The following is an 11,618-nucleotide window of genomic DNA, read 5'->3' on the forward strand; positions in this document are numbered from 1 at the left end:
ATGGTAGAGCTGAAGATCGTCAGCAATAGGAGATGGAGGGCAAGCTGCAATTTCACTCATGCCTGATGTTGATGGCATAGGTTCAGGTTCCTTGCTGGATTCCATTGTATCTATCCTCTTGAAAAAACTATCCAGTGATGTCTGGGTAGTAGCTCTTTTTTTCTCATCACAGATGACATGGGAGCACTGGATTGCATTCTGAATGGCTGCTGCAACCTTCGTGTACTGTTCTACGTTTGGGTCCTGTGCCTCAAAAACTAACAGTGCCTCCTCAAATAAAGAAAATCCCCTTGCCATTTCCTGAGTCGTGAATCTCAGCAGTACCAGCTACAGCACTGTTGCTTTTACGCTTGCTCCTGGACATCCTGGGCTTGAAATAAAGATACTGTACTACTGTACTCTATACAGTACTGTACAGTAAAGTACACAAAAGCACAACCACTTGTAGAGGATGCACGCACATGACAATGTATGCCAGACAGGTGAACTAACTTACGTGATTGGACATGTGAACGCACGTTTGCATCTTTGAAAGTTCGCAACTTGAAGGTTCATGTGTAGGGGACTTACTGTAAAGCATGTAAGGTATGTGTTAAAATGTTCTAACACACATGCAATTGAAGCATCAGAAGGAGAGGGGAGAGAAAAAAAAGAAGCAATAGTTTAAAGGATAGTGGCCAGGAATTTTTCAAAACTAATGAAAGACAACAACTCACAGAATCAAGAAACATTGAGAATATCAGCAGGATTTCAAGCAAAGAAAACCATACCTAGGCAGATCACAGTAGACTACTGAGAATTAAAGACAAAGAGAAAAATCTTGAAAAAAAATAGGCACAGGAAGCAGATATATTACCTGCCATAGAGCAACAGTAAGATCAAGAGCTTATTCTCAAAGACAAATTGGAAGCCTAAAGACCTTCAGATAGCTTCAAAATGTTAAAAGAAATTAGCTGCCGATCTAGATTATATACTACCCAGTAAAAAATATTCTTCAAAATTGAAAGTAAAATACAGGCATTTTTATGACAAACATTAAGATCATCAGCTGACCTACATTAAAGGAAATTCTAAAAGGAGTTTTTTAGGTAGATAGAAAATAATCCCAGATAAAATTGTGGAGATGTCTGAAGGGATGCAGAAGAATGAAGGGATTAAGCCGTGGCTAGATATAAATAAAATAGGAACTGTATAGAACAATAAAAATAATGTCTTGGGCTTCCCTGGTGGCCCAGTGGTTGAGAATCCGCCTGCTAATGCAGGGGACACAGGTTCGAGCCCTGGTCCGAGAAGATCCCACATGCCGTGGAGCAACTAAGCCCACGCGCCACAACTACTGAGCCTGCACTCTGGAGCCCACCAGCCGCAACTGCTGAGCCCACGTGCTACAACCACTGAAGCCTGTGTGCCTAGAGCCTGTGCTCTGCAACAAAAGAGGCCACTGCAATGAGAAGCCCCTGCACCGCAACGAGGAGTAGGCCCCGCTCGCTGCAACTAGAGAAAGCCCGCGCACAGCAACCAAGACCCAATGCAGCCAAAAAAAAAAAAAAAAAGGGGGAGTTTAAATATATATAGAATTAAAATATACACAATAATAGCACAAAAGGAGAGAGGGAGTAAATGGAATTAAAGTGTGCTAAAGTCCCAGCATTGAGTGGGAATTGATAAAAGTACCAGGCTTTAATAAATCAAGAATGAATATTATAATCTCTAGAGTAACAACTAAAATAATAGAAAAAGAATGAATAACAAGTTAATGGGGGGGGGGGCGGGGAATGGGATGATAAAAATATTTAATCCAAAAGAAGTAAGAAAGGAAAGCAAAAGGATCACAAAGTAAGAATAGACAAATGGAAAACAAATAGTAAGATGATATGTTTAAGCAAACTGAAGTTTGTTTTTGTAACAGCAGTTACTTTAAATTTAAATGGAATTTGATATACCCCCAATTAAAATACAAAGGTTCTAGACAGGATTAAAAAATAATAGCTGTGTGTGCTTCAATAAGACACCTTAAATAGCAAGTTACAGAAAGGTTGAAATTAAAAGGATAGAAAGACTTATGCCATGTAAATAGTACCTAATAGAAAATTGGTGCAGTTATACAAATATCAGACGAAGTAGATTTTTAAGGCAAGAAGCATCACCAGAGGTAAAGAGGAACATTTCTTAATGATAAAAGGATCAATCCATCAGTAAGTTATAAAAATTCTAAATTTGCAGAGTCTTAAAAATATAGCATTGAAATATACAAAGCAACATGACAGAACTAAAAGGAGAAATAGATCCACAGTTGTAACCAGGGATTTTTTAACATGCTCCTCTATGTAACTGATAGAACAAGCGTACAAAAGAAAAAAAAAAAAAAAGGAAACATTTTTAGCAGTTTTGAACAACACAATGAACAAGCTTGATGTAACTGATGTAAATACAACACTGCAGAATACACATCTTTTTGGTGCAAAGAGAACATTTATTGATCATGCACTGGCTCGTAAAGCACGTTTCAACAATTTTGAAGGACTGAGGTTCTATAGAGTGCTATGTTCTGTGATCGTAGTGGAATTAAGCAGGAAACCAAATGTTACCCATCAGTTTGATATACAACTACAACCGAAATCTCTATAAAATCACAAATGCTTGGAAATTAATCAATTCATCTCATTTATGGTGATAGAAATCAGAAGAGGGGTTGACTTTAGGGTGGAGGAAATTGACTGAAAAGGAGCAAAAGGGGACTCTCTGGGGTGATGAAATATGCTATTTTTGCAGGGCTATGGCTTACAATGGATATATGCATTTTCAGAACTGATTGAGATCAGTGAATTTAAATTACACCTCAATTTTTAAAAACTTCTGTTTTATAGAAATTTTCAAACCAATGGAAAAATGTGGGCTCAGAAATATTAAACAAAACTAATTAATTCAAGCAATGTACTCAAAGATACATCATGACAGAGTAGATTTTATCCCAGGAATGTTCAGGATGTTTCACTACATGCTCAGATTAGTGGAGAAAAGGAATTCTATCAACTTAATAAATACTGGGAAAAACAGTTTATAATATTCAATACCCATTCATGATTAATTTTTTAAAATTTAGCAACCTCAAATAAAAAGGAATATCCTAAACTTAATAAGACATATCCCTCAAAACTTGCAGGAGCATTATCATCGAAGTCGGGGCATAACGATGACACCTGCTCTCACAACCTCTACCCAGTGTTGCAGGAGAACCTGAGTGGTTCATGTTGGAAAGGAAGAGTTAAAATGGTCAGGAAGGAAAAGACAACATTATTAAATGTAGACAGTTTGAGTACATTTCTACATTACCCCAAAGAATCGACTGAAAAATATTAAAATTAAAAATTAGACAAAGGTGATTAAATATAATGAAAATAAATACCAGCTTTCCTACATAGAAACAATACAAGGAATGAAAGCTAATGGGGAAATTATTCTATTTGCAATAGAAGGAAAAATAAAGCCTGCAGAAACAACCCTCACAAAAAATGCACAAAGCCTACATTTTACTTTATAACTATATAGAACATAATTATTCTAGGAGACATAAAAGAAGACAAATAGAGATACATAGCATGTTCTTTGATGAAGAGATTGGATTCTGTAATTCTTTGTAAATCTATCAGTATATTTAACAAAATTCTAATAAACCCCAAAATGATTTCTTTTGGAATTTATTAAAATTATCCCAAAGTTTATCACGAAGAATGTTCAAATGTGAGTAGCTAGGAAAATTTTGGAAAAGAAAGTTGGTAAGGAGAGAATTGTCCTAATAGACACTAAAATTTATTATGAAATAAGACAGCTCAACATAATAGAACACATAGTTTTGAAATAGAGTTATTATATGTGTGAAACTAAAATAGGTTCCAAATCTTCTAACTCATTAATTAAATTAAATGTAAAATAAATCAATTAAATATAAAAAGACTAAAATCTGGAAATAAACAGTATATGACAATTAGCTGATTTCTAAAGGAGAAATAATTTCTAAACTATTGATCACCTAAAAATTCAAAATTCTTGTATATATTGAAAAAGTTATATACAAAATAAAAAGGCAGACAAACTGGGAAAACATTTGTAAAAAGCATTTTAAACAAAAATGATACCCTAAATGTATAAAGAACATATAAACCAATAAGCAGTATGGCAACACTATATTAGAAAGAGGACAAAGAAAATAAAAAGTAATTTTTAAAGGGACAAATATAATAAACTCATATCAAATGTTTAAATTTGCTAGAAGTCAAAAGAAATTATAAATTAACCAATGGGGCCATAAAAAGAAATGAAGTTGAACTATTTGTAGTGAGGTGGATGGACCTAGAGTCTGTCATACAGAGTGAAGTAAGTCAGAAAGTCAAAAACAAATACCGTATGCTAACACATATATATGGAATCTAAAAAAAAAAAGTTTCTGATGAACCTAGGGGCAGGACAGGAATAAAGACACAGACGTAGAGAATGGACTTAAGGACACAGGGAGGGGGAAGGGTAAGCTGGGACGAAGTGAGAGAGTGGCATGGACTTATATATACTACCAAGTGTAAAATAGATAGCTAGTGGGAAGCAGCCGCATAGCACAGGGAGATCAGCTCGGTGCTTTGTGACCACCTAGAGGGGTGGGATAGGGAGGGTGGGAGGGAGACGCAAGAGGGAGGAGATATGGGGATATATGTAAATGTATAGCTGATTCACTTTGTTATAAAGCAGAAACTAACACACCATTGTAAAGCAATTACACTCCAATAAAGATGTTAAAAAAAAAAAAAAAAAAAAACCAATGGGGTTCCATTTTTGCGAGTAAAATTAGCAAAACATTTTAAGGTAATTCAATGACCGTCATTAGTGATAATGGATGGAAAGACAGGAAGAATAAGTGCTTTTTATTTCCTTCTTTTGTTCTAATCTGTTTTTCTGCACTTTTCCAAGAACTCAGATATCACTTTCTGTAGGGTATCTAACCTCATTCTACCAGAGTAAGAGTCCGGCCTCCCTGCTTCCATATCAACCTGAGCTTATCTTTATCAAACTGCATTCTAAGTGTATAATGCTCTATTTTCCTAGTTAGAGAGGACAGAGACCATTTATTTCTGTATCTCAGTGTATATAAGTGAAACTCCATAAATATTGATGAATAAATGTGGTTGAATTGAATATGCAACACTCTAAAGGTCTCTCTGTAGGAAATAATTAAATGAATTATGATATATTTACTTGATAGGTCATTATGCAATACTTTCACAGGGATTAATCACACTGCCCTATACTTGTTTTGCAATGATAGCTATAAAAAAAGAATGATTCGAAATTGTTTCTATCGTATAGTATATTTTTAAAGTGCGTTGAAAAGAGGTGACATGGTATTAGCACTCTAATAGTGATTCTTTTTGAGGTATGTGACTATTGTTGAGTAATTTTCTTTTATATTTTGTATTTCCAAATGTCTTTACATGATTATATATTACTTCTATAACTAAACTAAGTGAAAAAAAATTTTAAGCTTTGTTTTTAAAATAAACATTCCATAGTCTGGCCATCCAGGCATGGATATGGTTATTATTATTATTTTTAACATCTTTATTGGAGTATAATTGCTTTACATTGTTGTGTTAGTCGCTGCTGTATAACAAAGTGAATCAGCTATACGTATACACATACCCCCATATCCCCTCCCTCTTGCGTCTCCCTCCCACCCTCCCTATCCCACCCCCCTGTGCTATGTGGCTGCTTCCCACTAGCTATCTATTTTACATTTGGTAGTGTATATATGTCAATGCCACTATTTTAAACACAACTCACACCTACCCAGCTGCTCCTATCTTTCCATCTACCGATGGGGGATTAAATCACATTCTCTTTCTCCTACTTCAAATTGAAGCTTGTTGTATGTCCAAACTTCGATTATTTTTTAAATACCAGAGCACTGTCGGGGAAATTATGTGTAAGTTACAGATCTAAGCTCTTTGAGGATGAATATGCGTTTGAGATCAGCATTTCAGATAAACAACATAATTTCCTTTGACTTCTGCTGTTAAAGAAGATCGATTTGTACTTCTGATTTGGGTGCCAAAATTAGCATTCAGGTCAAATGTAATACTGGACTCTAACATTTCAATGACCATTTTTCAGAATTTAGCTTAGGAAGGAGCAACTCTCTAAGGTCATCTCTTCTCTCTTTTCCTTTGCCATTTAGCCTTTCTAAATAAGGTTGACATGTGAGAGAATGACAATTGTTCTACCAGAGTTATAAAAGATAACTTTGGGGAGGAGATTTATTGTAAAACTAAACACAAATTTACACACATTTGAGGGTTCACATTTGAAAGCACATGGATCTGAGAGAACATAAGTGAAGCAGCTACAGCATGTCATTCAACAGCTGTTCAGTGAATGTTGTGGAATCTAATGAAATGATCAGCTAACACACTTTGAAATATTGATAAATGGGCAACTCAATTCCCAGGTTAAAACTTTCTCTATGACTTCTGAGGTGTTTATCGATTAAGAAAACTAAATATCTTAATAAATGTAGACAAGCTAATGAAAAGCATAACAAATATTTTCATGAATTGAATGAAATTCTCTGCAATTCTGTGTTTTACAGTGCAAACTCTAAAAGGAGCATGTCAGCTCAAGAGAGAAAATGTGGATCCATTTCAGATTGGTTGAAAATGTAATATAATTGGTATTTTATCGACTGTAATGTTTGGAGTTTTGAATTATTATTATGCAAAATACATAACAGATTGATGGAAATCTTTGAGCAAGAGGCAACAGCATCATCAAAAGAGCCTACACATCTAAGGAAGCATCAGCAGCATAGGAGCCTAGAATCCCATCTCCTAACTTCTCATTTAAACACACATGAGGAAGATGCCTAGAGGAAATAACCACATGAGCTCTAGAAAACAAAAGGGGAAATAAAAATCAATCTTATAGTGGACTCTAGGATTAGTTTCTATGATTTACAGTTCTGAGGTCTGAAGATACAGAGTAGAAAACAAGATTATGGGCATGCTCACAAAATCATGTCTGATGATCTCCTCTTGGGAAATGAGAGTAAAGGTCAGCCTTTTATATTCTGCAAAGACTCTGGAAACACAGAAGTAATTATTTTGTACTGGACTGGCCTTTACTGGCCTGACATAGGAATGCTTTAATTCCTAAATTCTGTTTCCTATGCAAGATAAGGTGGTTCAGCCAGAAATAACATTTATTAATTCCCTAATGTATTCTAGGCACTGTTTTTAAAAATTTACCTGTACTTTCTTGAGGCCTGAAAATAACACCATCTTGATCTGTAGATTAAACACAATCCCAATCGAAATCCCAATGAAGTATCTTGTGGATACTGACAAACTGATTCTAAAGTTCATATGGAGATGCAAAAGACTCAGAATAGCTAACGCAATATTGAAGGAAAAGAACAAAGTCAGAGGACTGACACTACCCAACTTCAAGACAAACTATAAAGCTATAGCAATCAAGACAGTGTGGTATTGGTGACATTAGCAATATGGTGGAGTGCGAGGTTCCCAGCCCACATTTCCTGGGATCCAGGAAGGAGGCTGTGAAACCTCAGTGGAGCCCAGGACTGAGGAGGGCCACCTTGAGAAGACAGGCTCGTGCACCACTGGCAGGCCTGCTGACCGTAGTCCCAGCTAGGGAACAGAAGTGGCCCTGTTCCTCTGTGGACTTGACTTTAACCTTCACTTATTTGTCCTTCAATGCTTGTCCTTTCTTTATACAGTTCTGACTTCCTGACCTATATTATTTTCCTTTTCTCTAAAGCCTTTCTTTTAACATTTCTTTCAAGGCAGTCTACTGGCAACAAATTCCCTCAGGTTTTGTTTGTCTGAGAATTTTTTTTCCTCCTTCACTTTTTAAAACAAATTTATTTATTTTATTTACTTATTTTTGGCTGTGTTGGGTCTTTGCTGCTGCACGCGGGCTTTCTCTAGTTGTGGCGAGCGGGGGCTACTCTTCGTTGCGGTGCGTGGCCTTCTTATTGCGGTGGCTTCTCTTGTTGTGGAGCATGGGCTATAGGGCGCACGGGCTTCAGTAGATGCAGCATGCGGGCTCAGTAGTTGTGGCTCGCAGACTGTAGAACACAGGCTCAGTAGTTGTGGCACATGAGCTTAGTTGCTCCACGGCATGTGGGATCTTCCCGGACCAGGGCTCGAACCCGTGTGCCCTCATTGGCAGGCGGATTCTTAACCACTGCGTCACCAGGGAAGCCCTTCTCCTTCACTTTTGCAGGATAATTTTCAGGGTACAGAATTCTAGGTTGGTGGATTTTTTTCTGTCACCACTTCAAACATTTCACTCTACTCTTAATTTCTGAGGAGAAATTGGATGTAATTCTTATCATTGTTCCTCTATAGTTAAGGTGCTTTTTTCCTTCTGGCTACTTCCAGGATCTTTTATCTTTGATTTTCTGTAATTTCAAAATGATATGCCTAAGTGTAATTTATTTATTTATTTATTTTTTTGCATTTATCTGCTTTGGTTCTCTGAACTTCTTGGATCTGTGGTTTGGTCTGATATGAAATTGGGGGAAACTTTATAGTCATCACTGTTTCAAATATGTCTTCTGTTCCTTTTCCCCTTCTCCTTCTGGTGTTGCCATTACACACATGACATCTTTTTTAGTTGTCCCACAGACCTTGGATATTGTTTAGCTTTTTTTGGTCTTTGTTCTCTTTGCTTTTCAGTTTTGGAGGTTACTATTGAGATATCCTCAATTTCAGAGATTCTTTCCTCAGCATGTCTAGTCTATTAATCAGCCCATAAAAGGCATTCTTCATTTCTGTTACATTGTGTTTGATCTCTAGCATTTCTTTTTCGTTCTGTCTTAGGATTTTCGTCTCTCTGCTTACATTGCCCATCTGTTCTTGTATGTTGTCTACTTTATCCATTAGACCCTTAGCATAGTAATCATAGTTGTTTTAACTTCCCAGTCTGGTAATTCCAACGCCCTTGCCATGTCTGGTTCTAATGCTTGCTTTGTCTCTTCAAATAGTGTTTTTGTTTTTTTTTTTCTTCTGGTATGTCTAGTAATTTTTTTCTTGATAACCAGACATGAGGTGGTGTAAAAGGAAGTGGTGTAAAAGGAAGTGCTGTAAACGGGCCTTTAGTCACGTGGTGGTGAGGTGTGGGGCAAGGGGAAGCATTCTACAGTCCCATGATCAGGTCTCAGTCTTTTAGTGAGCCTGTGCCTCTGGACAGTGAACTTCACAAGTGTTGCTCAGTTTTCTCCTCCTTCCTTAGGTGGGAGAGTATGACTAGAGTAAGCTGGAGTTTGGTATTTCCCTTTTCTGAAGTCAGTTAGGCTCTGGAAAGACCCCAGCGGGTTAGGGTCTGTTTAACTAGTTTCCCCTGTAGGCTGGCCTTGTTAAGAAGAACAAAGTGCTCTGGCGTGTTTCAGAATGGTTCCTTTTCCCCTCTCCCTGCCAGAAGCTTGAGGGTATTTTTCTCTGATATTTGCTGTGGGAAGCTGGTTGAACTGGAAATAAGTCTCACAAGATTGTGGAGACCTCCCTATGATTGTGGGGTCCTCCTGGAGTTTTTAACTCTCAGATTTGTTCACATTGAGTTTCCAGCAATTGCTCGATTACAGTTCAGCGTTTCCTCCTCCAGCACTGGCTCCTGTGGCAATTTCTGAGAGTCTCTGCTCCGATAAGCCAAGACTCCCTGTATTTGTCCGTCTGTCTCTCCAATCTTGCGGGCCCCGGTTGGCCCTGTGTCTTCCCCTCTCTTATGGAGCCAAGAAGAATTGAGCTTTCAGTCTGTTTCTGCTTTTTATGAGTTGTTAGGACGAAGTGATGACTTACAAGCTCCTTACATGAGGAACCGGAAACTGAAAGTCTTATTAATTTTTTATACCCTGTATGAAATTCATTCATTTATTCAAGAAATATCCAGTGATTAATTAATTAAATTTCATTAATTAACTAAATTAATTCATTACATTGATATTTAGCCGAACTGTTTTAGGCCTTGGTGTTATAAGGGTAAACCAAACAACATCCCTGCTTCTCTGGAATTTACATTCTTATGGAGGAGGCACAATAAATAAATAGAGATATAAGTCAGGTAGAGATAACTAGTATAAAAAAACATGAAACAAGAAAATGAGATTGGGAGGGCCTGGAGACTGTACTTCAGATTTCTTGAACAGAAAAAGGTTCTCTGGGAAGGTGGAAGATGGAGAGCGACCTAAATGGAGAGAGGGAGAGAACCTTGCATACACACAGGGGAAGAGAATTCCAAGCAGAGCAAATCATGACTGCAAAGGCTCTAGGGTGTTTGGGTGTGTGGCTGGGAGAGAGAGGTAAGAGATAAGCAAAGTAGCCAGAGGTATGTCACATAGGGATTTATACACTGATGGGAAACCATTGGAGGGCTTGATCTGGGGAGTGATGTGATTTAACACGTTTTATAAGGATTATGCTGGCTACGGTGTGGAGGATAGACTGTAGGGTGGTGAACTGGATCCAGGAAGGCCAGCTAGGAGACTGTGACAATGATACAGATGAGAAATCACTGTGGGTTGGACTAAGGGAGGTGGCAATGGAATTGGTGAAAAGCAATGAAAATTCTTTCCAGGTAGGTCCAGCAAGAATTGCTGGTGGATTAGATATAGAGCTTGAGAGAAGGATCTCTTTCTGCAGTTTCTCTGAATCCTGGGTCAGGTATGTGTGTAGCTCCATCATGAAAGGAGCCATCACTTTCGACGGGTCACCAACATTCTTGAGGCAGCTTCTAGTTTGTTCTCATGGGTTTCAGTTCATCCTTGTGAGCTTCCTTTATCCTGGCTCTCCCCTGCTGCAGATCTGGCTTCTCTTCCTTATTCAGATGAACCATTGTCTGCAAAAGCTTCCATAGATTTATTCACCAGCCCCACAGCTGTGTAAGGTCCATCCCTATAATAAAGTCCTTATTCTGTATCATTCAGAGTGTCTCTACTTCCCTGATCAAAACCTTAACTGATACAAGTTTGATCTGTTTTTCAGCCCAGTGAATAGAGATGTTCATGGGCCAGTTGGATATAAAGTCTAAGAGATGCTTTAGCGATATTCATGAATCGTGAGTATCTAGTGTTTTGTTATAATCCTGTGGTAAATAATTTTTAAAACTATTGGCTTCTAATTACGTTGCATTGTGGTCAGAGAATGTGGGACTATGGCTTCTTTGGCATTTATTGAGACATTGTCTATAGTCTTATTTATTTATTTAGGAAATGCTTTTGTGCTTGGAAAGAATGCGTATTTTCTGCTTGTTGGGTAAAGGTTTTTATGGGTATCTACACAATTGGTAGGATGTGGATATCCATAAAATCCTTAATAACTCTTAAAAATGAAGACAAAAGAATTTTAGGTGAATATTGTTGGGGGGTAAGACAGTCATTACATATTTGTAAAATAAACAAGCCACCAAGGAGACCCAACCATCATTAACTTATATACACATAATACATAGCCTCAAAATAAATGAAGCTTACTGAATTACAAATTCAAAGAATTTTGATTTATAAATTATTTATAAAATTGACCAAAACAAATTAATAACAATAATTAACAAACCAA

Source organism: Eubalaena glacialis, chromosome 8 (genome assembly GCF_028564815.1).
Source record: "Eubalaena glacialis isolate mEubGla1 chromosome 8, mEubGla1.1.hap2.+ XY, whole genome shotgun sequence".
Lineage (NCBI taxonomy): Eukaryota > Metazoa > Chordata > Mammalia > Artiodactyla > Balaenidae > Eubalaena > Eubalaena glacialis.